Below are 24,733 nucleotides of genomic sequence, written 5' to 3'. Positions count from 1 at the left end.
GTGCACTGGCGCTGTACCAGGTTTTGCTGAAGTACAACCTCCAGGATACTTTTTCAGAGACTGTTGCTCTGTTGAACATCCTCATAACCACTCCCATGACAACTGCTGAAGCTGAGAGGTGTTTCTCAACCTTAAAGAGAATTAAGACATTCCTGAGAAATGTAATGGGACAGGAACGTCTGAATGCACTGGCTATGCTTTCCATGGAGAGGGAACTAGTCAGGAACATGCCTGCTTTCAATGAGAGAGTAATTGATCACTTTGTTACTTTGAAAGAGAGAAGAGCAAAATTTCAGTTTAAGTAAGCAGTGTATTAAGCGAGTAATGTGATGTAAGCAGTGTAATAATAGTTAGTATAGAAACAAACAAGGAGATGTATTGTAAGAGTCACTTTATTTTTCATTAATATTAAAGTAGTGAAGTTGCCTTTACATGCTTAAGCTGTTAATTTATCCATTGCATGGGTGGACCTTATCCTTATCAATCATCCAAACATTTGCCCCCTCTGAGAGATTTTGCAGGAGCCGCCACTGTGTAAACCGTATAGGTTGTTAGGTATGGACAATGCAAGTATCAGAACACTTATCGCCTGGGTCGAGCAGTTATATCGATAAAATACATTTTTGCCAGTATACAAAATTATTACACATAAAAATAGGAGTCATTTGTGTAACAAATACATTAATTTAAGCGACCAAGATGCCAGAAATAGGACAGAACAGGGGGCAATCCATCTGGTTATCACAAAGACGAAGAAGAGGCTGTGATTACTCGAACATCTACTGCGACTTGATATCGCAAAGAGATCGGCATGCAAACGGATGCAATTTTAACCGACACACAGAAGAAGGAAATGAGGAGAGGTACGGCAAGCAGAGACTTAGCACAATGGGATCTAATGAGAATAACAGCAGAGAAGTTTGGCAACAGATTGGAAGAGGGGGGGGTGAACTTGTGTCGACAGCAAGTGCGTAAATGCGTAATGTTGCCTAATGATAGCATTACACGCACTACATCGTCCTTCACTGGCGTCTTACACACCAGTGCACAACTGCAATATCTATATCGACCCTTCAGCAACCCTTGCCTTATGTTGTAATCCTCAATCAGTTCCCACATAATGGAAGGTGGCACCTTCTGCAAGGGTTTGAAACAGTCTGGCCCTTGGCTGCCTTTGTTTATTAAACGTCAAATTAATAATAATTATAAACACATTATTTGGTGATGCTTCTACGTTGGCGGTGGTGCACAAACACCGCTAGCAAACAAACTAAACAAATATGAATTACTTCCTTAACAAAAAAATATATAAGTGGCAACGTTTCAGGCAATGAAGCTTATTCAATAACACATACATAGAGAGGTCACAGAGATAGAGTTGGGAAGTAATAAAATAATAAAAATAAAACATAATATTATTATATTATATTATTTTATTATGTTTTATTTTTATTATTTTATTACTTCCCTTCTACGTGACTTTACCGAAAGAACAAAGAAGATGAATCCCTGCAGTCACGAAAGCTTTAAATCGAAAAGAGATAGAGTTAATAATGGTTAGGGGCTACACCTAACACCATGGGGCCTGATGAAAATGACATTAAAAAAATATTCTGGTGACCAGTTTTTAACTAGGCATATGAATAGCGACGTATTAGTAGTTGTTGCATAACAGACAAATTCTTTAATAATCAGAACGTATTTGCCACTAAACACACTCAAATATATTAAAAATAAACTAAGAAACTATTGCTGGCACAATGCATTCTGGGGAGTTTTGTACTTGTGAGGACAAACAGGGCATTCCTCGGCCCCATTACCTAGTCTGGGAATTACAATGTCGAGTGCAATTATGCAATAAAGAGGTGAGACGTTTGTCTAGCACTCAATAATAACGTTATGTTTTAAGTGAAGGTGAGATAATCAGTACTCGCGGCTGAATGGTATAAAAAGACTCATAAACTGAGCACCTTTTCCTATTCAAATTACAACCTATACTGTACAATAAAAAACAACCACTTTGGTATTTCCACTACAGACACATAGCACAATTATTTAAAATGTTAGTTTACGTAGCATTGATTTTAAACTAATTAAATATCTAAGAGTTGGGTAAAATACGCATTACATATTGCCGTTATGATATTGAGCCAACTGAACGTGGGGGTCGTCATAAAGTATTTCCGTGTTAAATTAATTTACATAAATCACAAGAGAGGGCCTTGTGTTGCCATGTGTGCTGCAGGCTCATTGTCTCATTAATAAGACACAAAAAGTGTAAGACGAAGCTCTGAGGCGCTCCTTCGATTAACGCAACAATCCAAGACCAACCGCTATCGCATCCGTATGGACACAGAGCCATTGCGCGCACAATATTCCGCACAAATGGGCAAGCCATTTATTTGTACACATTTAATATGAACACTGATTAGGATTTTGTTTTTAATACCATCTGAATTATTCATGTGTAGACCCGTATAAATAATGCATAGTTTAAACTTTTCAAATTGTGTTAGAGTTTTTTTATCAGGTCAGTTTGAAAATGAAGCATCCCCAATTCGTACACATTTGCCTTCATTAAAAAAAAGTGTCATGGGAAAGTTTCCGTTTGCACAAATCAAGGTATATTCATGAGCGGCCTCATCACGCTATCCCATCGTAATTCATATGCAATTGGTGATGTCTATTACTACAGGCAAAATATATTCATAGACGATTACTGGTATGTGACAAAATTGACTTTTGAATTAATGTAACAATATATTTATGGGTTTAATTTAGGGTAATGTATACAGTTTTTTGTTTCCTAATCGGCATCATTACTCACAAAATGTATTCCATTTTATTAAATAGTTGGTTTTCCTGTAGATGTGCAGTATATTTGCCCTGCCTAGTTTTTCCTGTATTCATTGCAGGTTCTAAATAGTCGTGAGTTTTATGTATGCACTCATCCCGGGGGAATGATCATTAGCGTGAGCTTGTTTATACTCACTGATACTGCAACGAAAGTTAATCATACACTGTGGCTTTGTAAAAAAAAAAGTTGTGAATGTATATAAGCCAGAGTTGCAAACAAATCACGATCTTTATTGTTACATATCAATTTTTTATCCCATGTATTGCTTTTCATTTGTAACACCAGGTAATGCAACAGCATTTCTGTAGAGACCCAGATGGTGGAAACTGGCTGGAAAACATTGGTCTACAAAGCTGATCGACTTAAATATTATATAACACTGGTCAACAAAAAAACGAATTCTGGCCTGGACTTTTGCAGCTGTTTTAGACATATTTCAGGGTGCTGATTCCAAATCTGATCTCAGATTTGCTCTATCATATTTATGCTATCGGCATACCCCATTTTCATTGATTTTACCCGAAATTAACTCTGTCACTTATAATTGCAAGTTGTTGCGAGTCAGTGACTGCTTTAGTGTTAAAATATAGTGCTGTATTTTTAGGATAGTGTGTTTATAATATAATTTTATGTAGATATCCACATTTATTTAATATTTTTCTTCTGCAGGGCGTAATCTAACAATGGCTACAACATCCGAAAGAAGGAAATGCAGTAATGGCCCAGATATCTTCTGCTACATCTGTGGCAGCTTCACTTTGCAGGATCAAAGACGCAACATCAATACCTTTGTCAAAAAGTTGTATCTTGCCTACTCTAAAGTACGACTTAGAGACCAAGACAAAAATTGGACTCCTCACAAAGTGTGTAAAACCTGTGTTGAAACTTTGCGATCATGGTCTAAAGGAAAGAATGCTAAGCTGAAGTTTGGTGTGTCAATAGTTTGGAGAGAACCTACAAACCATTTGGATAACTGCTACTTCTACCTTGTCAATGTAAAAGGTTTCAATAAGAAAAACAAACAACACTTACAATACCCATCTGCCAGACGACCAGTTGAGCACTGTGAGGAAATACCTGTGCCTGTATTTACTGAGCTACCAGAGATTGATGTTGAATCCCTCAGTTTACCTGCTTCTGCAGATGATGATGATGATGCTCAGATCGAATATACGCCATCTGATGCAGATTGTGATAAAATGTCTCTGTTTAGTCAGCCTGAATTGAATGATCTTGTAAGAGATTTGTATTTGCCAAAGCAGTCTCCTGAATTGTTGGCTTCCAGGCTGCAAGATAAAGGACTACTCAGACCTGGCACTAGTGTCTCCTTTTATCGTACCAAAGAAGCAGCACTGCGAAAGTACTTCCATTCAGATGGTCAACTTGTTTGTTGTAATGATGTTGAAGGGCTTCTTCTCAATATGGGACTCCCCGCATATAATTCAAGTGAATGGAGACTTTTTTATTGACAGTAGTAAAAGGAGTTTGAAATGTGTGTTACTTCACAACATAAATATATATGGTTCAATGCCAATAGGACACTCTGTAAAAATGAATGAAGAGTATGCCAACATCAAGATTGTTCTGGATAGATTGGAATACCATGTTCATGGATGGCTAATTTGTTTTGATTTGAAAATGGTTAATTTTCTGCAGGGTCAGCAAGTCACACCAAATACCCTTGTTTCCTGTGCTACTGGGACAGTAGGGCTACATTAGAACACTGGGTTAAAAAGAACTGGCCACCAAGAATCAGTCTGACGCCTGGTGACAAGAACATCAAGAATGAATTGTATTTCCCCCACTGCACATAAAACTTGGGTTAATGAAGCAATTCGTCAAAGCTTTTGATCACACTGGAGACTGCTTCAGCTATATATGTTCAACCTTTTCAAGTCTCAGTGCCGAGAAGAAAAAGGCAGAAATATTTGATGGCCCTCAAATAAGAACACTCATCAGGGATTCACACTTTGTTACAACAATGACTGCGGCAGAGGCTAGAGCTTGGAATGCATTCTCTGATGTGGTGCAGAATTTCCTTGGGAACAGGAAAGCGGACAACTATCGAGAGATTGTGGAGGAGCTGCTCTTGAGTTTCCAAGTACTTGGATGTAGAATGAGCATCAAGGTTCACTACTTACATAGTCACTTGGCCCAGTTTCCAGGGAACATGGGTCACGTGAGCGAAGAGCAAGGTGAACGCTTTCATCAGTTATGGAAGAACGTTACCAAGGCCGATGGGACTCAAACATGATGGCAGATTACTGCTGGTCCTTGATGAGAGACATTCCACAAGCTGTACATCGGAGATCGTCAAAGAAGAGGTCGTTTATGCAGATGTAACATCACTATTGTGAATGACCTTTTTGTACATATTTTTCTTATCTTCGCAATTCAATTCTTACATGGAAATATGCCTTCACTCACATTGATATGCAGTCACTCTCACAACTTTGTGCTACGGCTCATTAAATGTTTGTTTCATTATTATTGTATATTGTATATTATCTTATTCTTGTATGGATGTCTGTATAGCTATTCGTATATGAGCATACATTTGCTGTTTTTATTGAAAAAGCAATATTTGATATCTCAAAAACCTGATGTGATAGACAAAAACTGATGCCAGATTTGGAATCAGCACCCCAAAATTACCTTAAACCGATTGGAATACCTTATGCCAGAAAAAGTGTGTTGACCAGTGTAATTGCAGAACCCTATCTATCTCATCATTATTTTATTTCCTACAATCCACCAGGACAAGTTTAAACAATTTACCATGACAAATGGCCCTATGGTGTTCGTTGAGAGCGTTTGGCTTTGACACCAGGCAGCCCAGCAGTCCTCTTTAAAAGGTCACAGTCCACTGCCAATCCATGTCTCTCCAACTCCACAATATGCTCATAAAGACATTGGTCAGGAAGGCAATTGACAAATTAACCTAAATGCAGTTTAATATATACATACGAAGGACAGACTATTGTAGATTTACTTTCTATTTATCTTCGTATCTAACAAGAGCATATTCTAAAAATGCCAAGAATATAGAGTGTACTTTACGTATTATTGACTACATTTATAAATCAAAATGAAAGTATTTGCCTACAAGGCCTCACAAAACCAAAAGATATGCTAAATAATGCTTCTAAGGGTTAATGCATAAACTTGGAATCTCTGTGGGTAACATTTTCTGGCCAAATTGTAGCATTGCCTGCAGACAGCATGGCATGGCATTGCAAACAGACCTTCCACAAGGGACATCTGTTTTCTTGCCAGTACTAAAATGACATTCAGTAATTTGTACACCCAGAAAGGCCCTGGGGGCCCGAGTTATGGAAATGGTTACATTCAGCTGGGCATTGGCATGAAGCACGATTTAGGACACATTATTTTCAATAAGCAAGTGTCCGTACACCAATTTGACATCGGTTTAATACAAAGTACCCAGGCGCTTACATGTTACAAAATTGCTCCCCTTTATTACTGAGAGATGACAATCTGCCTTCCTTAACGTGCAGTTAAAAAAAATACAAGGTTAAGAGCATTCCCTCTTCTCGTTGTTGAGTAGATCATTTCAAAACATCCTATTGCACAAATGCACCAACAAGCATTGCCTTGAGCAACTATTTGTCATTTGTGACAGCTTGATCATAACATAAATATTCCCTAAGAAGCAGAATAAAGCCTGCCAAGGTTATGTTAAGAACATTTTTTATTGAGGACAAATCATTGTATGTGTGAATGTGTGTTGGGGTATTTCTTTTCAAAATCGTTTTTATACTGCCAGCGCATTTGGAACGTGTACACCACTCCATGTACAAAACCTTCACATATGTATTACATTTGGGAATAATAGATTTTATTCGAAGCTTTCGGAACTGCAGGAATTACTCTTTGATTTTGTCGGTAAAGTCACGTAAAAATCAAAATAAATTAAATAATAAGAGAATACGACGTTTCGATTTCAATACAAGCAACCATCATCAGGTGAAAATGAATGAGAAAACAAACATAGCAAACTTAGAAATATAATGCAATACAACACAAAGAATCGGCTAACACAACAGTCAACACCCTACCTGGTTGATTACGTTATTCCAAAGATTGCTAAATTTGAGAGAGAGACAAAACACAGACACGGAGACACATAGACAGACACACAAACAAAGAGAGACACACACAGAGACACACAGAGAGAGACACACACATAGACAAACAGAAAGACAACGCCTCTGTGTCGAGGCCTTAAATAGAGAGGGTGGGGGCCTGGGGCAGAGATAGAGGGGGGGATTGGGGTAGAGAACAATGAACTGGTTGCGTGGAATTCCTGCCCATAGCGGCCGGAGAAGAGACAATGGACTTATAAAAAACAAGCACGGCAAAATATAGAGAGAGAAATAGAAAGTTTGAGAAAACAAATTTAGTAAAATTTACTTCTAATTTAGCAATCTTTGGAAGAACGGAATCAACCAGGTAGGGTGTTGACTGTTGTGTTAGCCGATTCTTTGTGTTGTATTGCATTATATTTCTAAGTTTGCAATGTTTGTTTTTTCATTCATTTTCACCTGATGATGGTTGCTTGTATTGAAGTCTAAACGTCGTATTCTCTTACTATTTAATTTATTTTCTTTCTACGTGACTTTACCGAAAGAACCAAAGAGTAATAGATTTTATTTTCATTACAATCCTGTGTGGGATCTAAATTCCACAGAATCTTGTATCTTATCTCAAATGAGTTTAATATAGAGAGCTGTGTATAACTTTGAGGGGTTAATTTTACAATAACATGACAAATCACGTGTGTGCATTTTACATGCATACAAACATTTCAGTAATAAAATGAAAGCAATATACAACATTCATCGCGACGACAGTTATGTTGATACCAATTAGGGAACCTCATTTGTCAGGCCCTTGTTAACACGCTGTTAGGTGTACCTGAAGAAATTAATCTTCCCGGCAAGCAGTTACCTGCACTGAGGGACCTTGAACACTCTTAAAGCAAGTCAGTGCAGATGCATGATCAAAATGATTATTCAATTTTCAAGTGGACAACCACTACAGACACTTTCCACCAATGTAAATAGTGCCATGATAAAAACAAGGTAGAATAACGTTTCGCAAAACTAATGTTAGGCCCACATAGGGAGTCGCCATATCAGTATTTTTTCTATACCTTGTTTATATACACACACATATATATGTCATACCTGAATAAAGTTTAGAAATTAATCAAATTGTAAATGTTGTGGATTTACTCTCCAACACACCGGTGCTATGAAGTAGCAACTAATTGGCACGTTGTTTATGTGACAAACCTTACTGGCTGTGTCGGATGGTGGAGGGTTATGACACATTTATACATACGCGAGCTAACCCAAAATCTTCATCATGACTCATTAAGTTGTTTGACCATACTTCACCACGCCGGTCAGGACTGGCTTCTGACGTTAGCCAGTGGCCAGAATTCGAATTCGGGAAAACATTCTCATTGTGTGGTAAATTGTATCTCACCTTTGCCGCATGTACGACATTTAAATCGCAGTTTAACATCTGTAGACGGTAAGCAACCGGCGCATTTCACACATCTGTGTGTGTGCGATCTAACGTCACTCGGTGGGTGACACGCGACGAAACCTGTCCGTTCGGATCGCTCACAACAAAGGACGACCGCCGCTTTCTCTGCAGCAAATGGGGGCTCGTTGACAGCTCTACAGCGCCCCGATCCGAGTTGTGTGTGACCCGTTAGTCCTGTCGTGCCGTTTATGCGCCGTGTGCACACACGTGTAATAAAAGACTTGACCACGATCTCTGGCTCAGTGTCCTTTATTTGGTCCGTACTGTATTACCCACACGGCTGTCTCCTCTTTGCTCAGTCCCCACAGTGCTGACTCCGATGTCTCTCTCTTCTCCACCAGCAGCCCCTCTGTTGGCCTCTGTCGCTCCTGTAGCCCCCACAGCAGCTCCGCTGCTGTTACTCACTCTCAGCCCCCCTGGCTGTAATCGCTGCTGCTCTTCTCCCTCTTGCTTACTCCGCAGCGCTGACAGCCTCGTGCTGTCTCTCTCTCTCTCTCTTCGTCGCTCCTGCGACTCTCTGCAGCCACACCGCTGCCTCCGACACACAGCCTTCCTGCTCCTGCGACTCTCTGCAGCCACACCGCTGCCTCTAACCCACAGCCTTCCTGGCTGTACTCTCCGCAGCTTCTCACCACCCTTTAGCTCCCTGCTATTCTCCGGGGTTGGCTCCCGCTGGCCAACGGTGCCCCCTCCTCACGTTCGCCCGCGCGGCCCCACTCTTTTCCATTCACACCCCGACTGACTTCTCCTTCCGGTTTTCCCACTTAAGGACCCCAACCTTTTCACCCACGTCACCTGGCTCCGCCTCCCCGTGACGTCACATCCGGAAGGTCGCTTACGCCCGCATTACACCACCCTCCCCCGTAGAAAAAACCCAGCCGACCTCGGCTGAACAATACCAAAGCGTAATGCGGTGAACCGACCTTCCGCGCTAAAGGACACCAAGCATGCAATATAACAACAGAACAATAACAACAAGTAACATCAACGGACGTACAGAAAGCATGCAATAAATACAAGGGTAAGAACAAGAACAACAACACAACATACAATCAACGAAACGTAAGTGATTTAGAGCGTGTGCGGGTCGCCGGACCGTCCCGGACGGTCGGCGGCCCGCTCGCAGAACGGGAACGTGATGGAACTCGATGAATGACAGGGGGTAATTCTCCTGTCGCGGTTGGAAGTCCACCAACGTCCCGTGTTCCTGAAGAATCAGTCTTGGCCGTGTCCTTCGAATGTGCCTGCGGCGGGGTCAGAAGGGCTGCAGGGCTCGAAGGTCTCGCAGAGCTGGCAGGCGCCCTCCGAGCAGGGCACCTCGTCCCCCTCGGTGTCACGGCCGCCCTGTCTGGAACAGGTACGACAGGCGCTCTAGCAAGATCAGTGGACGCAGGCAGGGGAGAGTCGGCGGCAACAGACCCCGGCAAGGCAACATTGGGAGATGACGCATCACGTAGGGGAGCAACATATGGTTTCAACCGCGACGTATGAACAAACCATCGGCGAGAACCAATCTGAACGCGCACCGACTGTGGATTGGGAACCTCAATGAGGCGCACAGGACCATGCCAAGGTTTGTGCAATTTAGGAGAGGTCCCCGGCCGCACCTGCGGGCAATGGAGCCAGGCCAGGTCTCCAACCTTCCAGGGGCACTCCCCCTCGGACCGCCGAGCATACCGCTCGTTCCGGGCCTGGGCTTTGGCCGTAGCTACGCGGGCATTTTCCCGCGCCTCCGTGACCCGGCGAACCGTGTCCTGAATGTATTCAGGAAGTGGTTTACGAGGTCCCTTCACCCCAGTACCCAATTGCACATCCACCGGAGGCACGTTTTCCCGACCATACATAAGGTAAAACGGCGAATACCCTGTAGCCGCATGAGGCGTCATCCTGTACGCCGAAAGCACTCCGGGGATGTGCAGATCCCAATCTGATTGCTGTTCACTCACAGTATGGCAAAGCATGGCAGACAATGTCCTGTTCAGCCGCTCGACCATACCATCCGTCTGCGGATGGTATGGGGATGTCCGTATTTTCTTAGTCCCAAGGCCCGCGCACACTTCCGCCAATAATTTAGAAGAGAAATTTCGGCCCTGGTCCGTGAGGAGTCTCTCAGGCGCCCCCTTATCCATAATGTACCCAAACAAAAAGGCGTCGGTGATGGCTGCGGCCGACTGATCGGGCAACGGCCAGGCCATCGGCCAACGGGAGAGATACTCAACCCCTACCAGCAAATATTTATTTCCCCTCGCCGATGGTGGGAAGGGTCCCAATATGTCCAGTGCCACCAATTCATTGACTCGAGACACCTGAATCGACTGGAGAGGCGGCACGTAAGGATGTTTAGGCGGCTTACGTTGGGCGCACTCAGGGCACGCGCGCACGTGCCCTACGACATCTGTCGCCATGCCGTGCCAAAAATAATGACGTTGCAACGTCAACAAAGTCTTCTGCACCCCTAAATGTAAGAGTGTCTCACAATGGAGAGTCCTAATCAACTCGAATCGCAAAGACGTCGGTACCACCACACGCCAGCTTTCCTGGACCCCTTCTCGCCACATAAGCAGACCATCTCGGAGAGCGGTTCGCGGCCCCACAGCCGAACTCGGACTCCCATTGTCCCTCGTAGACCGCTTCCGCATGGACAACAACGACTCATCCATCATCTGTTCCCGAATCCAGACAGACCGCGGCAGATTCAAAACCCCGTCAGTCGGTCCCGGTTCCATCGGAGTATCCGACTTCTCGACGGCCAACGTAAGCGGCTGAGGGGGGTTTAGAATCGGCGAACACCTATGCGTCCCCGACTCACATTTGCAAGGGGCTCGCCGCGGTAATCTGGAAAGTGCGTCAGCGTTCGCATGGCGCACCCCCTTCCGATGTTGAATTTGGAAGGAAAATTCCTGTAGCGTGTCCAACCAACGTGCCCACTGTCCGGATGGCTGGTCCATTTTAAGTGCATATTGCAAGGCCGCATGATCCGTTCGCACAACAAAGGAACGACCGTAAAGGTACGGTCGAAATTGCCGTAGGAAAAAAACAACCGCCAAAAGTTCTCTACGAGTGACACAGTAGCGAGTTTCCGCAGAAGACAAGACTCGGCTACCATACGCCACGACGCGCTCTACACCCCCTTTAGACTGTGATAACACCGCCCCAATACCTGTGTCACTCGCGTCCGTATCAAGAATGAATGGGCGATCAAAATCGGGATAATCCAATGTTGGGGCCGTTGCCAATAGATCACGCAGACTCCGAAAGGCCGCCTCTTCCGGCTGTCCCCAAACAAACTTCCGTCCTTTACCCGTAAGGAGATGCAAGGGCCTCGCAATCGTCGCAAACCCCGGCACAAATCTTCGATAATACGAGGCAAATCCCAAAAACCGCCGAACATCCCCCACGGTGGCTGGAGTCGGCCAATCCCGGACGCACGCCGTCTTTTCCGGATCCGTGGACACCCCCTCAGCACTCACAATGTGCCCCAGATAACGGACGGACCGTTGCAGTAGGTGGCATTTCTTTGGTTTAAATTTTAAATTCGCAGAGCGCATCCTCGTGAACACTGTCTCCAGCCGTGTTAAATGTTCCTCAAATGTGCGGCTGAAGACAATGATATCGGCCAAATATATAAGACACGTCTCCCACTGCAACCCCGTCAAAACGAGCTCCATCAATCTTTGAAATGTGGCAGGGGCCGCATTCAATCCCATCGGGAGGCAGTTAAATTGAAATAACCCCTGCGGCGTACGGAAAGCGGTTTTCTCCCGTGAGGACTCGTCAAGGGGGAGCTGCCAAAATCCCGAAGAGAGGTCCAGTGTGGAAAAGAACTTAGCCCCCGACAATGCGTCAAGGGAGTCGTCCATACGCGGCAGGGGGTACGCATCTGCCACCGATATCATATTCAATTTCCGGAAATCAACACAAAATCGCAAGTTGCCATCCTTTTTCTTAACCAAGACCACAGGAGCGCCCCATGGGCTGTTAGATGGCGATATGATGTCCGCAGCCAACATGCCTTCTACTGCCCCCCGAATGTGTTCTCGCTCCGCAGGACTCATCCGATGCGAATTTAATCGAATAGGGGCAGCGTCGCCCGTCTCAATGTGATGGGAAAGCAACGATGTGCGGCCCAGATCCAAATCATCGGAGCTGAACACATCCGAATACGTCAACAACAATTTACGCAGCGCATCACGTTGCTCCACGGACAGGGAAGAATTTTCGTCACATAAGTTAGCAATCCAACGATTATCCGAACCCCTCGGCTCGGAAACACCCGCGACCACTCCCCGGCTATGCGGACAATCGTGCGTCGCAAACGCCGTAGTGGCATGTGCCACAACCGTACCGGCCGGAACACGGATGTTTTCCACCCCCGCGTTAAGCACCTATAAAAACGGTAATTGATCCGGCCGGACAATGGTCTGTGCCCCAACTAACGCCAATCCTGTTGTTATCGTGGCGGATGGCGACAACAAGACCCCTACTGCTCCCAGACAATTAGGCAGGGGCTTCCGATACCGCAAGGGTATAAGCATCTGTGAACCAGGTGGGATGTCCACAGATGCGACGGACAGCGCCTGCACCTGTACGGCCGAAGCAGGTCGCCCCCAGGGCGACGGCAGAAACGATATTTGACGGCCACCCGGCAATTCAATACAATTCTCATTGATTTTGATCAAAATGGGCATTCTAGCCAAAAAATCGGTGCCTAATAAGCAAGGAACCGCCAAAGATCTTGATATTAACACAACACCCGAAGCCGACACATCCCCAATAGATATCTTAGCATCCACCTGGCCCACGATACCCATACTACCCCCGTTCGCAGCGACGCACGACCCATAAACCGGGCGCACAGCCTCCGGCGGGATGCCCAACAGATGGAAAATGACATCCGATATAATAGTCGCAGACGCTCCAGAGTCGACCAAAATGCGCACGTCCACCCCTTGTATAGACCCCGGTACAGTGGACGAACCCGTAGCGGCCGCGACGACTCTCCGCGCCAATTTGCGCCACTGCGTCACCGAGCGACAAGGCCCCGTCGATGGCCTATCATGAATAACAACAATAGGGTCGCGCAACGAAGGTGATGGGTGAGGTGCAAAGCCTTGCCGGGCGTCTGGTGTGTGCCGACATGCCTGTTTCGGAGGGTCTTTGGGCGTCTTGTCCGGTACAGAAACCTCCCGCTGCGGCGGACCCGGGAAGCGGGCCCAGCAATCCTTGGCGTAATGGCCCCTACGGCCGCAGCGGAAGCAGTCGGCATCGTTGCGCCGAAGCGCAGGTCTTGCATCCCGGCGGCCCCGTTCCGATGGCGTAGCGCGCGGACCAGGGCCTCCGCGTCCCGACCATGGAGAGGAGGCGGCCGTCAGCTCCCGAGGACCCCGCTCATCCGGCACATAGACCGCCTTTGTGGGGTCCCACCCCATCGCGCCTCCTTCCTTGACGGGCCCACCCGTCCATGCCGCCACTTGCTTCCAGCGACGGAGATTAAACTGCGCATCCAGACACTTTGCTGCCGCTCGGGAAGTGAGCTTCTCATGCCCACACACAGGCATGGGGATCCCCAGATCCCGAGACAGCTCCAGCATTTTGCCTAATATGAGAGGCTCGAGCAGGTCCTGTGGCGTCTCCGGATAAGCTGCCATGGCCAGCTCCAGCACCGCACCTCTGAACGCCACGGGCGATTCCTCGGGTGCTCGCTGTCGTTGAGCGAATCGCCGATGCGCATCGTCAGGTGGCTCATAAGCGTCGGCCATTTCTTCAAAAACTCCGCATAAGGTCTTCTTTTTGTCGGCCGTTATGGAACGGAAAAATCGAACAGATTCATCGTCCAGTAGAGTCGACAACACTTCCAAGGCCTCAGCATCGGTCCATCTTGCGGAACGTACCGCCGCCAAGAATCGGCAGGCGAAAGCGCTCCAATCGCCCCCGATGGAGAATTCCTTAACTGTGGTGAGGTGGCGACTCCGACTCCTCTTCACGTTATCTTCAATTGTTGGTTGTTCTGGAGGCAAATTCAAAAAGGCGTCGGCCCGCGGCGTGTCCAAGATGGCGGTTTGGCGCCGCGGGACGCGCAAGATGGCGGCTTCTTGCCGCTTGGCTAATGGCGGCGGCAGGGCAGGCAACGTGGCGGCCCGTGGAGCACCTTCAGCTTCCTCCGTCGTCCTCGGCGTGACGAGTTGACATAGCTGCGCCAGGACGTCCTTGAGTGCCTCCAGTTGCACCGCCATCTGTTGCCATCTCTGATCAGCGTCCGATGATGTTGACGGCCCCGCCATCGCGCCGACATCTTCCACACCCGTCCCCATGCTCGCTTCAGCAGAGCTCTCCTCCACCACCCCAGCAGGATCCATGGTTGGAGGGAATTCGTCATCGTCGGACGATGAAGCTGATGCTGGCGGCGGAGTAATCTTCTTCCTCACTTGCTTCGACATGCCGTTTCACTTCTGGCACCAGTGTAATAAAAGACTTGACCACGATCTCTGGCTCAGTGTCCTTTATTTGGTCCGTACTGTATTACCCACACGGCTGTCTCCTCTTTGCTCAGTCCCCACAGTGCTGACTCCGATGTCTCTCTCTTCTCCACCAGCAGCCCCTCTGTTGGCCTCTGTCGCTCCTGTAGCCCCCACAGCAGCTCCGCTGCTGTTACTCACTCTCAGCCCCCCTGGCTGTAATCGCTGCTGCTCTTCTCCCTCTTGCTTACTCCGCAGCGCTGACAGCCTCGTGCTGTCTCTCTCTCTCTCTCTCTTCGTCGCTCCTGCGACTCTCTGCAGCCACACCGCTGCCTCCGACACACAGCCTTCCTGCTCCTGCGACTCTCTGCAGCCACACCGCTGCCTCTAACCCACAGCCTTCCTGGCTGTACTCTCCGCAGCTTCTCACCACCCTTTAGCTCCCTGCTATTCTCCGGGGTTGGCTCCCGCTGGCCAACGGTGCCCCCTCCTCACGTTCGCCCGCGCGGCCCCACTCTTTTCCATTCACACCCCGACTGACTTCTCCTTCCGGTTTTCCCACTTAAGGACCCCAACCTTTTCACCCACGTCACCTGGCTCCGCCTCCCCGTGACGTCACATCCGGAAGGTCGCTTACGCCCGCATTACACACGTAAACAGTTCCTTTTGGAGTCGTGCACACACATTCAATGAGGCCACGTTGAACTGTGGCCAGCAGACCCTTGAGTCACGTTCATCACGGCATTACGAGCCACGCTCCTGCAGCAGCTAATCAGATGGATAATAAACACATTCCTGCAGAGGGAGCTGGTAGGAACGTTGGGTTGCTCGGTCAATGGCCAGGGTCAACGGCGGCGTGGTGTATTCCGCAAATATGCCCGACTGTGAGGGCGGGCACAAGCCGGCGTGAGTAGGTTAAACGTTGAGTTTTATAAGGGCACCACGGGGTGACCAGTTCCTCCCCACCCAGCCCCTCCCCACCTAGCCCCTCCCCACCCAGCCCCTCCACACCCTCCCCTCCCCACCCAGCCCTACCCTCCCCACTCAGCCCCTCCCCACCCTCCCCTCCCCACCCAGCCCCACCTACCCTCCCCACCCAGCACCTCCCTGCACGACGGACGGACGGACGGACACAATAATCCCCTGTGGGCTGTTGTAATCAGTGGTTTCCTACCAGTATAAATCCGCCGTCAACTGTCCGTTCGGCGAAACAAAGCGTAACATTTCACCTTCACTTTAATGCATTGGGTGAAGTGGGGAAGCAGTGGCGCGGTTGTTTATGGCACTGCGATATATGCACCCAGCAAACCCGAGTTTGGTTAACAGCCACATAACTAATTATAAAATGTGCATTCTGAATCAGTCGCGCCCCCTCAGCCACCGAGTCACGTTGGCGTCATGTTTTTGTTTCACCTGCATCCAAATCATATTGAATCCCAATTTGTCATATTCCTTCCACCAATTTAAGGGTAAATCTTGTTTTTCCAATTCGACACAGCAGGACATTACACGGGTGCAGTTAATTCAGTGATTTACTGATGCAAAGCTCGTAATTACAAGTTTAAAGACGTTTTCATGATAATAATATGGAGATAGATTGATGCAACCACATCTTAGTGAACAATTATAAATGTGTGTTATGCCCTTAGTCAATCCACTGCTGGATGAAGCTGGCCTCCAAAAACCACATAAATATGGCTGTCGTGGTGTTTGTTTAACACGGAGGCTTTCGGGACCAATATCATCCAAAATTGCACTCATAGTGATTAAAATCAACGTAAGCATGTTGTCTCACACTTAATATGGGTTCTTTGGCATTTCGAGGCTAACTCACTTACTGCTGTGTGGGTAAATGACCGTAATAATAAATGGGTTAACGCTTACAGAACCACACATTGTTAACCTCATTAAAATGTGCACTTAATTCACTGACACACTGAGGGATGCTTCGCCTTTTTTAACATTGCAACAGCTGCGCAAGCAGTGTATATCATGGAAATTGAGCCGACTGGCACGTGCCACCGTCCCAACCAAAACAGCTCCTGCGAGTTTCTATAATTGGGCAAGGCGGCTTTCAATCAATTTGCAGCGACTGTGCCACGAGAGGCCACTGGCAAAGCCATTGCTATCGATCGCTCTGCCAGACATTTAGCACAAGCCACGGTTGTAAACACAGCCTGCATTGAGCCCACGCATGCAATGCACCCTGAAGGCAAAAGCTCTTCCAGGAGGCAGGTACCATGGTACAACTGTGTTAAACATGGCATTCTTCTGTTGTGCGGCACAGAACAGCTAATTCCTGCCCCTTTGCTCTTATAATCCTTTGTTGGCTATCTTCATTTGGCTCAATTATTCTTGGGCACTCCCAATGAAAACAAAAGAATGGCAATTATGGTTTACTTTGGTTGATGCAGCTATTGGAAATCAAAAACGATTGAGTATGTTGAGTCATACAAAATGTTAATATTATTGTCCTTAAATAATGAATATTAATCATGCACTCAAATTTACAGCACATACGGCACACTGTGACAGCAAGCACAGTATACAGTCAGGTGTTCTTAACAGCAAGATTATTTTGTCTTATTTTATTATATCCAATTGCAGACTACAGTGGCAGCAGCAGGGAAGTTTGAGTACTTGAGTACTGGAGTAGAGAGCTTGTGAACTGGAGCAAAGCAAGATTGGAGGAGAGAGATAGGGAATGGGTGAGTCCTTTGTGATATTGAAGATGTGAGTGCAATTTTGTAATTGCCTCAGAATTTGGGATTATGGGGCAAGTGAAGGTATCTGAGGATTGGGGTGGTGTGGCCTCATTCACGAGCGTGAGCAAGGAGCTGTGTGGAAATGTCTTGGGTCATTTGTGGCTTGGAGGTGACATGTTTGCTGTCCGTAGAGAGAGCTGCGGTAGGGATAGTGAGAGTTGATGAAGGTATGATTAAGGGTCTTAGCGTCTGATGTGGCAAGGAAATGGCAGATGTGGGAGATTTTGGCTAGGTGGAGACTGGAGGTCCTACAGATTTGAAGGATGTAGAAGAAGGATGAGGGCTTGGGATGAATGACTTCAGGATTACACAAACTCGTTGCTAACGTGATGTTGCTTTGCAAATTGAACTCTTTGCTCATGGTGGCATGTCTGTCAATCAAAAGTATATCTGTTTTGGCAGTGTTTAGCTGCAGAACATTGGAACCGTTCCAATATGAGACCTCATAAATGCAAGAAACAATAGTGAATGGTGAAGTTGAATGCATGGAATAAATGGACACGTAGAGCTGGGTGTTTTTCGCAATAGGAATGATGGTGAATGTTGAAGCTGTAGATGGCTTTTCCGCGTGGAAGGAGATACGTTTGAGAAAAAAATGGGCTATAAATGGAGCTTTAACAAGTATCGTTCTGATATCTACAGGCGTAAACCTTCGTGGAAGCTTATTGTTAAGTAATACACTGTTTAATTGCATGCCAATACATGCGTCGATGGTAATTAACTGTGAGCAGTCAATCACAGATTTCCGATTTTTGCACCCACAAACTGCAGAAATTAAATACATAATGTACATATCTATTGTATATACACGATGTACATACATATGTTACATATACAATGTAAGTACAGTACACAATACATATACGTAATACACATACCCATTACACGTGCATAATGTACATACACAATGTATATACACAATGCGCATCTATAATGTGCATACATAGTGCACACACAGTGCATAATTATATATGTTGATTACCGGTGAATAACCCAGCCACTAATAGATGTTCATTGTAGTTTATATTAATGCATTAATTCCCCCCCCCCGCATCTAGCTGGTTGTAATTACCGGCGAAACATCGTACTGTACTCGAATTGTTAATGCTGTGGGTTTACTCTCCAACACACTGGTGTGCTGAACTCGTAGTAACTGGGATATTTTGTTTATGTGACTAATTGGCTGTGTCGGGTGGTAGCGGGTTTAACGACACATTTATATTTACACGATCTAACCCCAAAACCTCTTATGGATAAATGGAGCTTTGTGGCATTACATAGCACAGGAGTTTCTGAGAAAAAAGTCGATCCTTTTATGGAACCAAAAAGTAGCAGTTTGAGAGGTAAGAGTGAAACCAGGAGAACTGAGCTGTCGAAAGACCAGAATTACATCCTATACAGCAGAAATCAAATAATCCGTGTTGATATGGGGATAATCCGTGAAAAATGTGACGCCAATGCGGTGTGCCACGGATTACGGGAGGAATTAGCAGGAGGCTCCATTAATCGAGAAAAACATGTTGGGAAGCATGACACGTGACTTACAAGTAAATTATTCCGTGAAAATGTTATGGATCATGAGGTTATGAGTTTCTGAAAGACCCCAATGATGCAAATCTGCCAGAAGGATCTACGCAAAATGAATTGTTTCCACTTCCAGACTTGATATCCGAGTCTAAACATGTCAAACATATTTTGTACTAATCACATCGCGTCAGCACAGCTGGTCTGTGCAGCAAAACAAACCAGAGTTCTTACCTTGTTCAACAAACTTAAGTGTGGAGGGAAAGGTCTCTACACTGATGGATGGAGAAGAAGAAGAATGAATTACAAACTGAAGCATTCATGAAGCTGAGAGTATAGGATGCTACAGTGGCTAGACCAGGGGTCGGTAACCTTTCAAAGAAGAAGAGCCATTTTTTTGGGGCTTTTGAGTTTGACCGAAATAGTTCCAAAGTGGCATCACACGCAGAGCTACTTGTACACAAACACAGCAGCAGGAACACAGCAAACACATTTTTGACTTAAATTTAAACAATATAGGATGGAATAAACTACCTCTGTTTAGTCATTATTCAACAATACAGTTTGACTGTACAAATTGTCACCAAGGCATTCCATCGTTATCCATTCCCTGCCATATTTAATTGATTATCCTTAAGTTAAATTCAGTTTGTTTTGTTTAACGGCTGCCCGCAAGGTAAAAGCCAAAGCGCAGCATGCGGATCCGGAGCCACAGGTTGGCGACCACTGGGCTAGACAATGATGGACGAGTTTAGGACGTTAGAGATAATGCACGCGATGTCCTTTGAGTGACGAGCAGCGGAGGGGAAATGGTGAGGAGGTTGGTGGGCAGGCCTTGATCCTTAATTTTCCAAACCTTTGAAGTGATATACGAGATATGAGGTGTTCACACTTGGAAACAGGTTGGGACGTGGAGAAAGATAATTTCTGCGGGAAGTAGAACGGAACCAAGATAGAAATATTAACAGAGATGTGTGGTGGAGTAAAGGTGTGTACTCTCACCTCTTCCAAAATGTCCAGCCAGTGTGGAAGAGCAGGTAAAATATCACCCACTCGAGGCGATCTCTAGAAATCCCTCCAGTGGAGGCCCTTCTACCAGCAGTTATCCTTCCCCCACACCTCCGATTAGAACGGTTGGCTACGTAGAGTGCGAAATAAGTTCAAGATCAATTCGTACAGCAAGACATTTCTGAGCAGCACATTTAAGTTTGCATCCCCTCCTGTTTGGACTGAGTGCGGAGGCACTGCTTGTGATCGAGTGCTTTGGAGGCAACGGTTGGTGGATCAATTAATTTTGTGAAACCTCCAAACCTATATAGGAAGATGTCCATACAACTCATTGATTCATGAACTTACCCATTTGCACCTGTTGGGTGACTGTTAGTCCTAGGTACGCCGATTACCTCCCACATGCAAAGCACTTTAAAAAAAAAGACAAATAGGGCAAACGTTTTCACGCTATGCTCTCCTGAGAGTATTGAGACCCAGTGAAGATTTTCTGGATAAATGAACAAAAGCGTTCGTATGTTTCTGCTTTATATTGAAATATATTGAACAACTAAAATATGTAAATATAAAGCAGGGATTTCAGATTCACATCTTTGAAGAATTTTCTATATATCTCTGTAGCAAATATGTGAAATGTCACAATTAAAGAAGTGGTCACTGCTCTTCTCAGGATGAAAACAGAGATAGCGCCCAGACACTACGGACTCACTGTGGAGATCATTAAAACACGTGATCATTATTAGCCAGTTGAGCTACATGGCTACCTCAATTCTCAGCAATTAGCTGGCATTTATACATTGCAAGCACAATTCTTGGAATATACGTTGTGAATTTATCCAGCCAGTTTACACCGAAGCCACGGGACTTGATTCAGTAGATTGGGAGTTTCAATTCTGGGTTGGGGTCCACTTAGCCTGTCAGAGACTGGCGCTTGCAATATCGGGCTACCAGCAAAGGCTGGCTAGCTCAAGGCCTACAAGGGAAATGGTCATTGTCCCATTTCCATTGGCTCACTTGAGCAAAAAGGAACACTTTGACTTGACTTACTGGAATTTCCTTTTTTTTTCAGTCTAACCTTCAGATTGTGAGGACATACACACCAGAGATAAAGTGAAACTACTTCCACACCAGTAGGGGGAGAGGTCCTTTGGTAGAGACACGGGGTGGGGGGGTGCTGAGAAGGTGTGGGGCTGTTCCCCGCTCGGATGTGTTGTGCAGTTTTCAGCAGGTGTCTCTGGCATGCACAGCAGTTCTAAGTGACATCAGTGAAAACAGAAAGTTTTAAACTGAAAAAAACGAGGAGAGATGAATACAACCGCTGAGTGTACCCATCCACGGGCTTATGATATATATGTCAAAGAGTAATAAACAACTACTCAGAGTAGATCCTTGGGGTAATTATTTGCAAACAACAGCACAAAATGTTGGACTCACTTTAAAGAATTCCCAAAGCCTACAGGGCACCTTTAAAAGCGCGTTTAAAAACTTGTGTGCGCTATTATTACATTGAGCTGTGCTGCCACCGTGTGGAAGAAATTTATCTTTAGACGGATGACATAAATCCCATAACGAACAACAAAAATGTACTTTGAATAAAAAAAAATACTTCAGAGGAGACGTAAATAAAACGTCTTAAAATGGGTTGACATGGGTGCGAACAGAAAGTATTGAGCGTGGATCAAAATATCTTAAATTTGACGGCCGATAAACGTCTAAACCAAACAACAAACTGCAGCAAAACTGTGATTTCACATGATAACAAATTAAATATACTATGAGTGTGACTTGCATGACAAAAGTAGTTGGATGTAGTGCTCTCAAATTCACCGCTAAGTAGCGATTACGTGGATCTGAAACAATGACACTCAAATCATAGGCTGCTGCGCCCCCAATCAAAATGAGGAAATATTTAAACTGCCTCGCCTGGTATACAGGAGGTCGTGGGTTTGATCCCGACCCTGACGCCTATTGTATATTTTGAGGTCGTGGGTTCGATCCCGACCCTGACGCCTATTGTATATTTGGAGTTCTAATGTTCTCTCTGTAGTCACGTTGATCTTTCTCCGGGTCCTCCGGTTTGCTCACCACATTTAGAGTATTTGACTGCCAAAAATTCCCACTTCGTTGAGCTATCATTTATGACCAGTTCGCTTTGAAAAAGAGTTATATAGCTCAGTGGGCCTTACCTGGTAAAGTAGAAATATTTCGCTAAGTTAATTAAATAGGCCTCTTAACCAAAGAATTCCACAACATTATTCTTGCCGCAAGGTCTCATCAAAATCAATTGAAGGTGAACACGGTCGCGTCGATCTCCACGTCGGTTTTAATTAAACGGTTTGCGTGGACACCTCTTCGGCCTCCAAGCCGCTGGTAATGTTCTGGTTAAATCCCACCTTCACTCATAATCAACGATTTTTGGGTTTAGATCGCGTTATTTATAAATGTGTCGTAACCCTCCACCACCCGACACGGCCAATCAGTAAAAAAGTGTCACGTTGACAAAAGACAAATAGTTCACTGCTTTAGCCCACCGGTGTGTTGAAGCGTGAAACCACAACATTTACAATTTGAGTACGACGTTTCGCTGGTAATTGCATCCAGCATCATCGGGCAATTCGCCAGAATGGTGAGGCTCTGCTGTGTCTCCCGTTCTTATATAGAGCAGCAGCAGGGTGACGTCATCATTGACTCATTAACTCATCAGGTGCAAAGATTTGAGGGGGGGGGTTATTGTAATTATATACTTGATTAGTAATAAGGCTATTGTTACGATGCGAGTTGTAGATTAGTAATCATTTGGAATGTGTTCTATTGTGATTATGCTACATTAATCATCAGTTAGTGCTTGTTTCCCTTATAAGGAATTGTAATGCATCTTATTTAATAATACGCTTCCAGGCCGCACTAAGCCTGTAGCTGTCTGAGCGATTAAAGTTATTTCTGTTTCTCTCAATCTCAATGGATTCTCTAATTAGTCTTTGCCAGTAGTAACTAGTTTTAAACAAACACTGTTTTAGCCCGATCAAGACGCTCATACATCGGGCTAAAACAGTGTCAGATGATGAAAGTCTAGTGAGAGAGATTAAACATGTTAAAGAAGCACTAAGACAGAATGGCTACAATAATGCTCAAATTAACAGAGCACTAAATGCCAAATCACGATCGCAAAGCAACACTGCTGAAAGCGATCAGATTATTAAAACAATAAAAATACCATTTATCTCAGGAGTAACTGACAAATTAGCCCGTGTTTTGCAAAAGCAAAACATTACAGTAAGATTTGGTACAGTACACAAAATTCAACAACTAGTAACGTGCACTAAAGACGAATTACCTAAATTATCAACAGAAGGTGTATATCGGATTAATTGTGTATGTGGCAGATGCTATATTGGACAGACAGGGCGTAACGTTAGTGTAAGACTAAAAGAACACCAGAGAAATATTAAACTATCGCAAACACAACTGTCGGCAGTGGCAGAACATGCTTGCCAACAGGGACACTCAATTGATTTTGACAACGTTGAAGTGTTGTGTAAAACTAGTTACTACTGGCAAAGACTAATTAGAGAATCCATTGAGATTGAGAGAAACAGAAATAACTTTAATCGCTCAGACAGCTGCAGGCTTAGTGCGGCCTGGAAGCGTATTATTAAATAAGATGCATTACAATTCCTTATAAGGGAAACAAGCACTAACTGATGATTAATGTAGCATAATCACAATAGAACACATTCCAAATGATTACTAATCTACAACTCGCATCGTAACAATAGCCTTATTACTAATCAAGTATATAATTACAATAACCCCCCCCCTCAAATCTTTGCACCTGATGAGTTAATGAGTCAATGATGACGTCACCCTGCTGCTGCTCTATATAAGAACGGGAGACACAGCAGAGCCTCACCATTCTGGCGAATTGCCCGATGATGCTGGATGCAATTACCAGCGAAACGTCGTACTCAAATTGTAAATGTTGTGGTTTCACGCTTCAACACACCGGTGGGCTAAAGCAGTGAACTATTTGTCTTTTGTCAACGTGACACTTTTTTACTGATTGGCCGTGTCGGGTGGTGGAGGGTTACGACACATTTATAAATAACGCGATCTAAACCCAAAAATCGTTGATTATGAACAATATTGGTCGCGAAAGCCTACGTGTTAAACCCACCTTCACTGTTGTGACCTAATCTTGAATCTAACAAACCACACAGCTCTCAAGTGGCACTTTGGACTGCGCTGTGCGGCGGGGTGTCAATCAGTGATCGTGTAACTCCCAATTTTCGCCAGCAATGTGGACAAGGCCACCTATTTATTCTGCTTATGTTTAGAAAGCCTCCAGTCAATTTCACTTTTACTCGACATTTGAAACACACAGTTTGTTGTTATTTCGTTTTAATCCAAGGCATATCCAAATAATCACACAGAATATATACACGGGACACATTGGATCGTGGTTTGGTCAAGTATGAATTTATATTTAGTGAATTACTTACCTTTTCTCTGTCTTGCACTTATATCGTGTTTTGTATTGTTGATGTAGC

Source organism: Lampetra planeri, chromosome 14 (assembly GCF_965212315.1).
Source record: "Lampetra planeri chromosome 14, kcLamPlan1.2.h2, whole genome shotgun sequence".
Classification (NCBI taxonomy): Eukaryota; Metazoa; Chordata; class Hyperoartia; order Petromyzontiformes; family Petromyzontidae; genus Lampetra; species Lampetra planeri.
This window is presented reverse-complemented; position numbering follows the sequence as displayed.